The 13,836-nt window shown below is 35.3% G+C and overlaps 1 protein-coding gene across 11 annotated transcripts in view; it reads right to left on the bottom strand.

The window, feature by feature from the left end:
• Nucleotides 1-13,836, bottom strand: part of RBFOX1 (RNA binding fox-1 homolog 1) — a 1,234,970-nt gene that overhangs the window by 66,086 nt on the left and 1,155,048 nt on the right. The gene's annotated exons all lie outside the window — the stretch shown is intronic.

Genomic DNA, 13,836 nt, shown 5'->3' with positions numbered 1-13,836 from the left:
AAGTTGTCAGTATTTTTTGCTCAAATGAGAAGTACATAAATGTAAGCTACTTTCCACTATATAAACTGGATTTAGGATTAAAACCAAAATCAAATAAAAAAAACAGGAGACCATTTTTTTTAAAAAAAATGGAAATAAAAAAAAGATAAAAGTAATAGCCAAATCAATTTAAAGCAACACTTTTGCAATGTGTGGTCATTTTGAACAAATGACAGAAATTTAGGTTTATTTCCTTGTTTTCTTTTGTTTTAAACAAACTTAAATAAAATGTCTTCCTATGTCAACCTCTTTCTTAAAATTCTATTTTAGCAATCTCAGTTGAATACAGATTGAATGTTGATTAGAGGTAGAAACAACTAACTTTTCACTAGGAAAAATACTTCTGGACTTTGGAAATACAGTCCACCAGAAAGAGCAAGGTGTGACACGTCTCTTTTTGCAAAACTTATTTGTACATGCATCTGCACTATCTGTAGACACAGGCACAGTTCTTTATGTGCATCCACTCACACACTTCAAGCTGTCAGGATTCCTGAAGCACACAATTTCAAATGTATTAAATTTACAGTAAGGTTTGTGAGATTTTAGAAGTTGTGCACAGACTTATAAGCAATGTAACTCAGAGTTAAGTCAAATAATGTTTGGAAGGACAAGATTTATTACAAATGGTCAGCATGTTTCCCATATAGTATTACAAGAGCAATTCTCAACATAGATTTAGTCAAGAGACCAGAGCTCTTTCAAAAAATGTTTTAAAATAATTCCTATTCTTTGATTATTGCTTAGAGCTGTCAGTTAAAGTAGAAATACAGGGAATACTGAATGAGAGTCGTTCCTGTAATTTATGCAATTTAGCTAAGACACTGAGCATTGGAAATCTCATGAAATATTATGCTTCTAACCCAACAAGACAACAGCATACTCTTTACTAATAGGATATGGAGATCCTTGGGTTTTTTTTCCTACTACCCAATACAAATCTGAAAGATAAAACTAAGCTAAAAACACTTTTTCCTTTCTTGAAGACAGCACATAATTGACTATATTGCTGTCTATCTCTCTGAGCCTTCCAAAAACCCTCATGACCAGAAACTGTTAAATGAACATAGACCTGTTGAGATCCTAATAGCAAGCATAATTTTCAGGTTAGTAAACAAACAGGACTCATCGTCACACTGACTTGACACTAGGAATGTGTACGTTAGAATATGGATGTGTTTAACAGCATAGATGCTTCGACACTTGTGCTACTACACAAGCCTGAATATGAAAGTGAGTTGAAGACATACATTAATACAGCTGTGGAAAGGAATTACTAAAAATAGAGATTTTTTTTTACTTTTTAAGAGTAATGGCTAATACAACTTCAAATGTGTTTAGAAAATGTAGAGAGGTTTTTAGAAATGTAAGATTATAATTTACTTATATTATTCCACATGAATTCTTTGCAGCTAACATTCCTTCTTTTTTCTTTCTGATTCCATCTCATAGAAGTCTAATTTTCCCTACTCCAGTGTTCTAATTTCTAATGAAAATATTTCAAAACAGTTCTTTTTTTTCAACCATCCTACAAGAGCATATTGAATTTGTTATGCAGAGATTTCTAATTATACTTTGACAATCGGCCTTCAAATTTGTACATAAAATTATTACTAATACTTAAAACATTGTTATTAGATTTTGTTAGAAAAATATGAAACTTTTTAATTTACTTTTGTGAGAAAAGATTTTTCTGCTGCATCTGATTTTGGTATTAAAAATATTTCCATTGTAATTACTACAACTAGGGAAAGATTATATTATTTGCAATAATATCTTCTGGATAAACCTCAGAACTTTGAAACAATCTCTGAATTCCCCAGTGAAAAAATATTATTGTTACTTTAGAATACTAAACTTGAGCATCATAGAATAAAGGTGAGGTTTTCAAAGAAAGGAGATTTTATTAGAGGGTTCTTAATATTTCTGTTCAAACTGCAATTTAATAATATCACGGAGCTGATGAACTTCAAAAAATTAACGTCATGCAAGAGTTCATCTTAAACATGCTGGTACAGAAGGCATTGCAGAAGGCTGATATTCTCATTAAGAATAATGTGTGTGCTTTTTTTGCTTTTCTCTAATGCAAGCACACACTTATTTGGTCAAAGAAGATGTGGTCTGTGGATACAGCATTTTGGAGAGCATCAGCAGAAAAAGTCATCAAAATGATTCTGGAAAACATTAGCATATATTTCTGAAGAGTGTATTCACTATAGGCATATGCGAGCGCTTTAGGCAGATCATGGTAGAAGGGAAATTGAGGCAGCTATGCTGCTGCTGGGTGTAACAGGAGGAGAATAGTTGGCAGTCGGACACAGCCAAGAGCAGAGATCCTCTAAGACTGATTCATCACTTGTCCTTGGCATCAAGTCTGGCAATACGGACAAAACCACATTTTTCAAGATCAAAAAATATTCCCACTCATATTTCACTTCCTCCAATGTTTTCTCCTACAGTCCATGATTAAAAATGTACTGTTTGATTAGATCCTTTGTTGAAGCACTGCAGTTATTTTGAGAAAATAATTACTCTAAAAATATTCAGAGCTGTGCAGAAAATGATGTGAAGTCATTAATATTTTTAGAATACCCAGGGGTTCCAGGATGTTTGACTCAAATTATTTTTCCCATTTTTTGATGCTTTCAAAGTAGCACAAGTTCTTGCACATACTTCTTACAAGACTTAAATTAATCTACAGAACATAAGTGGAAAAAATCAATGCACCAGTGCACAGACTACTTATGGGTTCATACACGACAAACTTTGCTGTATTTCTCAAATGCTCAGGTAGCTAAGTACGTAGCATCCACAACATGAGGGCTTTTCAAGTAAATTAATACAGATTTTAAATAATTTCTGTAAAAAATAGCTTTTGGGCCCAACTTGAACCACTGTGTAGCCAACACTACAGATATCTTGAAAGTAAAGATATGGAATAAACTTTTAAAGCTTTGCCCAACTAGTTTGAATCTCTTACGGCACCTTTCCTGGAAGCACAAATTGAAACAGTGTTTTGAGCAGAGAAAAAAATCATACCATTAGTTAAAATTACACTGCTGATGTAAAACTAACAGTTTTGTATGGCCTTAATCATGGAAACAGCTGTCTCCTATCACAGGAAGTAGGTGAGACTTTCAGGAACCTTCACTACCAGAACTCTATGTAGCTGACAGGCCATTACCAAGAACATGAGTTTACAATGCATCACCTCCCAGTGTAGATGGACTTAGTACCTTTGCTCACAAACAAAAAGTTTCCAATTTACCATGCTGTTATTTATTCCCCCAGGATTTTGGGGGATTTACCAAATGGAAGAGAATAGAAATTGCACCATACTGCTCCATTACATTCCAGGGTAAAACTCCAGCAAGCTACTGAGGCAAAGTGGAAAATCTGATTTCCTACTCTCGGAATCCTTAGAAAATACACACCTTCACATAAAGTGCTTCAGACAGCTCCAAAGACTACAGTGGTACTGACTTCTATATAGGTACAACTGTCTCCACCAAAACAAAAGGGTAATCACTTCAGCATTTTCTGTGGCAGAAATTAATCAATTCAACATCTAGGGCTGGTCTATATTGGGTATTATTTCACAGGTAGTTAAAATGACTGTTTATAATATAGCAACTAAGGCAGTAACTCCATACAAGGAGATTTAGTGAAGATTAAGTCACTCTAATACATTCTGCACTTAGCTTCCCAGATAAAGCAACTCTTCTCACTCCTTTTGGCAACTAAATACCAGTCCATACTTTCCAAAACACTATTTGCCAAAAATCCACAAATCCACAGGAAAAAGTGAATAAAAGTTGAAAAGATTTGTCACATTTTGTCTATATTCTTATAAAATGATACTTTATTACTCTGAGACCTGCACTGTTTATTAAATTCAGTGACTGTTGTTTAATGGTCCCTTTCTCCCAGTACAGATGGATGCTACATATCCCAGTCTTCTCTCAGTCATTCTGAGCACTGTTTTTCTTTCTACCTTTTGCAATAATTATTATTCCTATACATTTAATTACTCTTCCATGTGCAATACATGAAGAAAACTGTAAGGCTGGATCTCTCATGAAGGTATCGAGAGATTTGCTAGTATATCAAAGACCCTCATAAAGAATCCCTGTCTTCTCTTGTTTTCCTGTTCTAAAAGTGTTATTTATTTTTTGATCTTTCCAGACAGAAATAGTATTATCTTTGCTCCAGTTTGAAATACTTTTTAATGATAAGTTAGTTCAAGATGTGTTACAGAAATGGGCTGGAAACACCTAACTAAAAAGCCAGTGTTGTACAATAATAGTGTATGTTAGCTTCTACTGTCCCATCTGACTAGGTAATTTAAAGAGAGTGTCTTGAACACACAAGAATTGTGTTCTCTTAGCCCTTCATTATCTACTGTCAAACTGAAGTCCCTTAGTATGCTTTAAAATATGCTGTTAATTAAAAAAAAAACCATGTTTCTTGAGTGCCATCAGTTATTTGGGATCTTTCTATAAACAGATTAATACTCCTTTAGATTTAAACACAACCATCCATGGAAGGCTGCGGTGACATATTGAATTGTTTGCACTTGCAGCCAAGAAGGACAACACTGTCCTGGGCTGCGTCAAAAGAAGCATGGTCAGCAGACTGGGGGATGTAAGTCTACTCCTCTATTGTGCTTGTGGGACATTTAATGTGATCTCTTTATTCAAGAATTCTATTTAAGATGTCACTTTTCCTTCTATCACTTTTATAGACACAGGGAACGTTTCTTTATCAACACTTCTCATTTCACCAAAAACACTCAATGAATCTAGGAAACAGCTTGGGGAACTGCAATGCATGTTACAAGAGACTCAATTTGCCACCCTTCTAATTATTCTTTGTTGGCCATACCACTTCAAGCTTTTAAGAAACAGACCTCTCTCCCATGTTATCTATGTTCAGTGGCCAGTACACTAAGTCAGATACCAGGATTGGTAGATGTTTATATCACATACGAGCAACAAAGTTTTCTGCTCTGGTAAGAGTGTTGTGTGGCATTCTCCTAATTCCCCTCTCCTCACCTCTTCCTTCTGTAGTATATACAAATCATCACAAGGTAACAAGGTGCTTTCTTTCTCCAGGACCTGACAGACCATACACAACTGATCAAACTACTTACTTACTGGTATGTACTCTGGTGTCTTAGACTAGGAAAGACCTTGCAGATAACACAGGAGCTGGGAAGCAGCAAACTCTTTTAAGCTCTGCTCCCATGCCAACATCCTTTTCCAACCTCTCAACATGATGACTTGCTTTAAAGCTTCATCCACTTCATCAGTGAAAAGCTGTAAAGTATATCCACTACTGACCTACTATAAGTCTCAAAGATTGCTTTAGAAGGAGTATGTTGACAATGCAGCACGGCATGATCAGTGTTTTCTAGTAGCAAATTTAGGTTGTTCCTAACTAGGAACTAGACTGTTGCCTGTTGGTATATGGCAAAACAATGCCAGCTTAAAAACATAAACTGTGTGACAGACTTGTTTCTTATTTTCATTAGCAGCTAACCTTATCGTAGATGGGCTGCATTCCACTGGAACAAGTTCTATAATATTTCCATTTACATTGTAAAACACATGCAATAAACGACTCCTTTCAAATAGAATTTAAAACTGATTAATCAGCCACAGAGATTATCTTGGAAAAAAAAACAAATTATCATGTCCTATGTGACCTGATCTAGGTGAACCTGCTTCTGCAGGGGGGTTGGACAAGATGATCTCTAGACATCCCTTCCAACCTATATAATTCTATGATTCTACGATCCTATGTCAAACTCGACTGCTGCTTGTACCAAAATACATAACAAGACTAGAGACTTTACCTGTGCTTGTTAGTGCTTTGCCATTGGCATCTGAACATTAACCCTTAATCATATATTGTCACCAAAAAAATCTAGATCTGGAAATGCACTATGAAATCATGTAAAAAAATGGAAGATTACTGTCAGTATTGCCCAAAACTGTAACTTCCTTAAAAAACCTTTATGACATATATAGACACAAAAATTCAGGGACACATAAACTGATATTCAGTGATATTCAATGACATTGTCTTGCACCAGGAGATGTGTCCCACTGAAGTTCTTCAAGACTTTTGAAAATCAAATCTTTATTCCTAATCTTTCCAGATTGTCCTAGAAAACTAAAAGGTACATAAGTGATGGTTGTTCTTTGTTCACTGTAATATGATCTTGGATCAATTTTAACTTTAAGAAACAAGCAAGAGAGAAATTCTGAAGTATAAATATAAACTCTAGGATACTTGAGAATAGAGAAAATACATTCATGTTCTGCTGATAACTAAAACGGGTCACAGTCGTACATCTGCCTGATGAATAAAGACTGCAATTGGAACAGAAGCACAGAATAAATAGAAATGGAGCCTTTCTGCTCAAACATGAACACCACAGTTTCACCCTGGCCCTGGAGGGATTACACGTAGATGTGTTTATACTTTATCCTCTCATTTTGTCAAGACACTATTTTCTGTGTAAATTATCTATTTCAGTAAATCGATAAGACAGAAATGCAAATCTAATGCAATTAGATGCAGAGATGCAAATTACTAATCCCTCAGTTCTATTTACTTACCACAGTGGATGCTGGTTTTAACTTACAAATAAAATTCTATTCTGAATAACAAGTTGAGAATATAAAAGAGCAAAAATTGAATCATCATGCATAATCCTGGCTTCAGTTAGTCTATTTCTTCCCTAGCCCATTCAGATTCCAGAATTTCAGGAGCAGGCAAAAACATTACAAACACGGTAATGTGATGTTTCCAAACTTTCCAAAACTCTCACTTTTACGAGAAGCGGCTCTGTCCTTGGAGATCTCCCACAAAACAGTTTTCACAAAGGTAATCTGACAAACTGTCAGGGATTGTGTAAAGCACAGATTCATCTCAGCTATCTCTTCAAATCAGTAAATAAATGAAACCTCAGCATTTTGAAATTAATTCTCAATAAGTATTCTGAAATGCAATTACAATGTAAATGTATTGGGGATTCTGTCATCGAGCACCCAAAATGGGGAAAAAAATTGCATAAGATGAAACAGGAAACATTAACTGTATGTTTGGAATACAATTTAACATAATCTTAAGCTGCTTTAGCATTAATTTGCAGATATAATCAAGGTTTAACACACAGCAGAGTTGTTCTCCATTCCACTTAAGTGCATTAACTTTACATTTGATATATTAGTTTATTACTTTCCATTTCAGAATAGTTGGCCTGCCTGACTGTCCATCCTAACACTTGGATCTTCATAACTTTGTTATTCTTCTAATCAGAGGAATTTATTCCTCTGCATAACTGCTATTAACTCATCTAGTTATCCCACCCAGTCCTGAACAAACAAGAGTTTTAGTGATGACCCGGTAAGTTTGTCTTAAATTTGCCTCTGAGAATTTCTTAAGCCATGGCTTTTTACATATATCTACCATTGGTATTTGAATTACAGTCTCAGCTTTGTTCTATCAGACAATCATCATGCCTACTTTAGCCTAGTCCTCAGCTCCAGACAGTCCATAGCTGTAATGTCACATAATTGGTGACATTAGCTATTGGTGACTAGCTGTAGCTATTAGCCACCTGGTTTTATATCCAACCTCTAAATCTACATCATAGACAGTCTGGAGAGTTTATGCTGGACCAGGTTTAGTCTTGCCCCCTGAAGCAGACAACCTCACCACACACAGTTCAATGCTGCTCAAAAGCCCATCTGCCTGCCATACAAGTCAGTTGTACACAGAGACACAGTACAGCTCTCAGTGCACTGTCTTGCAAATGGAATCTACTTCACATGTACTAAACTTGCTCTGCAAACTCCAAGCCAGCTTGTGGCAAGCAGGGATAATCCTCAGATTTCCTTAAAAACCATGCTAATGTTGAAAACCAATGTATTAATAAGACAAGGCTAGGGATATAGGTGTGGAAAAAATATCTCAGTATAACATCTGTAATTAGACAGTTTTAGGCTGCCACCATATTTATTTAAGTTCTTTTTGATCAGTCACTAATCAGAAAGCCACAGAATATGTTTTCACTAACCACCAGGGTGATGTTTAAATAAGACAAGTCCAAGCATTATTTTCCCTCAAAAGATTCTCCTTGAGAGTAAAACAAAGTACCTAACTTTCTTTTCAGTCTTTTAAAAACTGATCACTCATATCCACAACAAAAAAAAAAAAAAAATCAAACAGATACAGGAGTTTGAAGTAATGTAAAAACAAAGGAAAGAAAGTACAGTTTCTGCATGATCAGAATACTTTCTTTTGGTTTATTAAAGTACCATCTAAATAAACAAGGAAAAATGCATACTAGGTGAAATTAGGAGAAACATGGAAACATGGTCGGCAGATCAAGAATTGTTGTAATTACCCCAACACACACACTTGGTGCCAGCAAGATAGCATCCAGTTTTCAAATCTATTGCCACTCCTGTTCAACTAAAATGTGAAGAAACCGAAGAGATGTTGGAGTGAAATCAAGATGGGGAGGGTTCTAGAGCTCATGTTCTGTGAAGAGAGGTTGCTGGAACTGAACTTGGTTAGTCTGGCAAAGAGAAAGCCAAAAGGCAATCTAAAAGCCTTCTTTCTGTACTTGAAGAGACGTTACAAAGATGATGGAGACATCTCATTTGGTATGGTATGGTAGCAGACAATAAAATATCAACATCCAACCTCTGTAGCTTGGGAGGATTTGATTGGATATTAGGAAAAAGTTTTTCACTAGGAGGGCAATGCAGCTTTGGAAAAAGTTACCCAAAGAAGATAATAAATCTCTGGCTTTGTTGATGTACGTGTATATGTGTGTGTGTGTGTGTGTGTGTGACGTCCAGAAGTAAGTCCCAGTCCACATTTCTATGATACTGTTAAGAACTGTCTTGTCTAGAATCAAAAATCTTATTTCATGGGTATGAAATGTCCAGGTGATATTATGAACACAACTGTATTCCACAATGCTGCTGAAATGTACTGTATGAGCTCACTGGGGAAAAAAGAACAACTACAGAACAATGCTTCTTCAAACAAAAGCAGTCTTAAACTAAAAAAAAGTATCCATCTGAGATGAGTAGGACTACTTGAGGAGTTATCAAGTTGGATAAACAGATCATTTGGTGACAAAACTAAATGTCAAGATGTAATCTGAATACTTTAACTCGGTGGCCATTGACTGTAATGCAAGAATGTGACATTCACACTGTCCCTATAGTCTCAACTCATCCTTTGGGTGGCATTTTAACATGCTGGATATAATTAAACAAATACAATTTTCAGAATCATCAAAAGTGTGTGCCTAAGGTGAGTACAAGATGACTGCAGGCATGACACTCTTCTCACAGGCACTATCCTAGTTTCCAACCATTTGTAGCTCAATAACTTCCAAAGCCCAAAGCAGCTTCTGTGTATTTAATAATGGTCAGTGGATTTCCCTCCTATGAGCTAACTATAACATATTTCTAAAATACATGGTGCTCTATGGTAGAATAAGGTACTAAATCAAGTAAATTGCAAGCATAATCACATTTAATTATGATTATATTTGGTCTGGTATTTATCCACTGACTCACAAAACATGTGTGAAAGTAGAATTCTGTAGTCACAGAAATTTATCATTCCAAGCCTCTCATATATATTGTTTTACCTTTGGGTCAGATATTACAAAAGTAGCAAGTCTACGTAAAAAAGTCAAGAAATTTTCATGAAGTGCTATGTGGTGGAATCATCAAGGAAATTTATTACCTAGTAGTTCACTAGGAAACACAAGTTTTTGAGTTAAGACCTCAGAATGAGGAAAGGTACTTTACTCCTCTGTAAAATATATGGAAGGCATGAAGAAGGAACAGAAGCTGGTGAATTTTTGGCATTCATTGGCCCTGCTTCCTTCCTTACTATACCTATTTAAACAGACTTTTTCTTCTCTTCCATATAGTGTTTAATTCCTATACTTTTTGCACCCATGCCAGCTCTATCATTTGTTGTCACTATTTTGTCAGCTCAGAGTATTGTCTACATACAGTAACTACTGATTTGACTTGTAAAAAATCTTGAGCATCAGAAATCTGACCTACCACCAGAGAATAGAATAAGTCTGCTGATGTTGCACTGTAGTGGGGATGCAGAACTAACTTAAACTTAACAAGTCCCAATAACGAGATAGTCAGTCCAGTTTTGCTGTATACTCACCTAAGACTAGATCATGCAGGATATCTCAGTACTATTCACTCAAGCTGGTTTGCAGAAGATCTACATCTCAGCATCAACAAGCAAACAGATCAAACACCTCCCCTGCAAACATTTGCTTTCTCCCCTTTGAAAAGGATTCCAACTTTCAGCAAACATGCAGTTTCTGTTTTCCCAGGTTCTCTTTCTGCACAAATTCACCATAATCCAGTATCAAATCATTTCTCTGTATCACACTGTGGTCAAAGTTGCTGAACTTTTACACGGAAGAACTCTTCAGAACTCTTAACCACTCCCTGTCTTCTGATATAAAGGTCTATCTACAGTTCAGTATTTACCATGAAATAATCAAGTGTATGGAATTTCTTTTAGAGATCACATAGGAACAGTATCAAAGCCTAAGTGTATACTGTGCTATTAAATACACATCCAAACAGATGGGTCATACTGACAGTATCTTTGATTTTCTCTTTAAAATGTGTAGACTTCAACACAGTGATGGATAAAAGTTGATTAATCTTGCTTTAGATGTATAACCAATTAACTAAATTAATATTTTAAAAAATAACAGTCATTGGCATTATTCTTTGAATAATCCTTGTTTAGTTTCCAAGATAGTATTCATTTTAATGAAAAACTTATTATAATGTAGCATAAGGCACAATTAATCCTGGAAAGGGTTTTTTGAGTAAGTAGCTGGTACAGAAGCCAAATTCCATTTTTTTCTGCTGGTTTTATTATTCTTTCATGTTCCAGTATTTCCCCTGTAATAGCTTCTAACAGCCCCACAGAAGTTTCAGAAATGCATTAGCTGTCATCAGTGGTGTTAATCTAACCAGGATGTCATCATTTGTACGATGGTACTTTAACATTATGATTTTTGAAACAAGAGTTAAAGCTTGGTTTCATGCTTTGGAAAGGAGCATCTATGTATAACAGATGGAATGTTAAACAATAATTATTAATTTTTCTTCTGCAGTTAGAAAATGATTTAAACTGTTCCGCTAACAACGTTGAGAATATCTTTATTTATGAAAATCCGATTAGTCAATGGCTAAGTTCAAATCTAAGTTTATGTAATGAAATTGAACAATGAATTAATCTATATAGTGACAGACAGCCAATTTTCACCAAACTTATGCTTTACAGATACGGTACAGTGAACTTTTACCCTAGGATTAGAATTGCTGTGCAAGCATATAATTCAGCTTCACAAACTCCATACACCTTCACTGAGAAGTGTTTCTAGGGTATTTGCTAGGCTTATGCAAGAGTCATTTAAATTCAAAGAGAAACACTAGAAAGATGAAATGAATCCCAGGTGCTCTTACACTCCAGAAATAGATGCTTTAAGACATGAACAAAGAGAATTAGCAAAGATATAGGAATCCTCTCTTCCCCTGAATTCCTCTTATTTAAAGTGCATGTTTATATATATAGTACCATGGCATTTTTTCATTGCTTAATTATAGATGATATTATACTCCAAAGTTTTAAGCAAACTTGTGAAAGGAAGTTTGTTACAAAATGTGCTTCTTGAAGGATATTGCTAAAAAATACAGAATGTTAAAAAGCCTCAGGCATTTAAAACTTCTCTGTCTTCTGAGGGCATATAAAATAGTCAAAAAGCGTAAGCTCTTCCCCTTACTCTCTTTTCAACTGATGGGGAAAATTTTCCATGCCACCTTGGAAAGATAACTCCTAACTGCCCAAGAAACTGGGTGTCTACAAGTCCTCACTGAGTTAAGATTATTTATGAAGTAAATACAACTACCCAGCTACAGAGGATGACTCTTGACACCAGCTTCTGAGAAACTTGCAGCATTTCATGACTGCTCAGGAAAAAGAACACATAATTAGTCTCTTCAGTGGAAGGAGAATGGGATGTCTATTACTTGTCATTGAACTGTGCTCCATGACTTTGTTCTAATGATTCTTCACTACTCTTCTTTCTTCAATGTCAACTTAAATTTTGAAATGTTTGAAATACTGTTTGCTAGTTTTGACCAGACAAGAATATTTTCTATCATGGGCCACTGTGAATTCAACTGTCCTCTGAAATTAGATTCATTCAATTTCCAGGTAATATCTGTAACGTCTTTTCCCCTACGTTACATACTGAAACTGTTGAAAAGAAGTCTCTCCAATAGGTATATGCTCTAAAATATATTTTATGCCACTTATAAGGACGATGAAGTCTTTTTTAAATGGCCTTAATATATCCCAAGCTATCAGCTTTAACCGACTGGCCTGTTGTAGCAACAGTACTCGACATTCTATTAAGGAGAGTGCAAGAGTGCTCTAAAATTCATCATTCCAAAACTGAAAAGAGGAAAAAAAAGGGAAAGATCTGCAATAACTGAAAGGAATAAGTTGGAACTTTGCTTTCAGACTGCATGAGGCTGAAAGGAAGGCCAGGTATTAGAGATAAAATATACACTATATAAAAATAAATCAGCAGGTAAAGATTCTATTAAAACAAAAACAGAAACAAAGAATCTCACAACTTACAGTAAGAAAATACCAGTAAAGAAACTGAACTGTAAATCTATATTTTGCCAGTCATAGATGAACGTATGGGGAAGATATCAGTCTCTAGCTTAACACAGAAAAAATATGGGTCACTTTGAAATGGATTTAAAATTGAACGAAACTATAAATAAATGAAGAAATGGTTCCAGTTCACATAAAGACTTTGTGAAACAAATCACACAGTGCTTCACACAAATTTCCTCATTAGGACGTGTCTAAAAACTCAATAGTTTACTGAAAAAGATAAGCTGAAATGGAAATAACTTCATTGAGCATTTAATTCTCCTAAGGAAGAAAAGCAGTGTAAGTAGTATCCTTTTATTTACCAGGAAGAGACTTATGTGAACATAACTAATTTTTTTTCCTAAATAGCTGTAACTCATGGTACATAGAAATGTGCAATACTGTGAAATTTTGAAAACGATGAAAGAAAAAAATGCTGTCCTTTTTTTTTTTTCTATGAAATGTCATTTTAGCACCTCCCAGCAGACCCGTGGGAAGGGCAAGAGGTGCGCCAGTTAGCCAAGTAACCAGCAGATTCACAGTCGGCACCTCTTAGCGAGCCTCGCTAGGCCTTAGAATTACAACAGTAATCTTCCCACCACACTTCATGAACACATCACTAGAAACCCATATCAATGCCACCACGTGATTTTAACAGCCTTATTTCTAAGGTGTTCTAATTTACCACTGCATGAGCATTTCAAAGTCAGAAAAAGCAGTCTTCGAAGGGCTTCTTGGGATGAAAAATCTAGTGTTTTGTAAATGTATAGTATCTCCCAGACCCCAAGTAATATTTCACTTACAATGTCTGCTGTGCACCTACTATGTATCTTATAGTCTCCATTTTTAGCTGTCATGCATTGCCTCAATAAAGGTTTTCTTTTACAGAAGTGTATACTCAGAAAAAAAAAAGCAGAGCTATAACAATCATGTCACTGGTCCTACCGTTTACCATTATCTTCAAGGTTTTAGGGTTGATTTACATTGTGTTCCTCCCTATTTGACTTTAATTGTCTGCTTCAAGTTGTCAAGACATAA

Source organism: Colius striatus, chromosome 3 (assembly GCF_028858725.1).
Source record: "Colius striatus isolate bColStr4 chromosome 3, bColStr4.1.hap1, whole genome shotgun sequence".
Taxonomy (NCBI): domain Eukaryota; kingdom Metazoa; phylum Chordata; class Aves; order Coliiformes; family Coliidae; genus Colius; species Colius striatus.
This window is presented reverse-complemented; position numbering and strand designations above follow the sequence as displayed.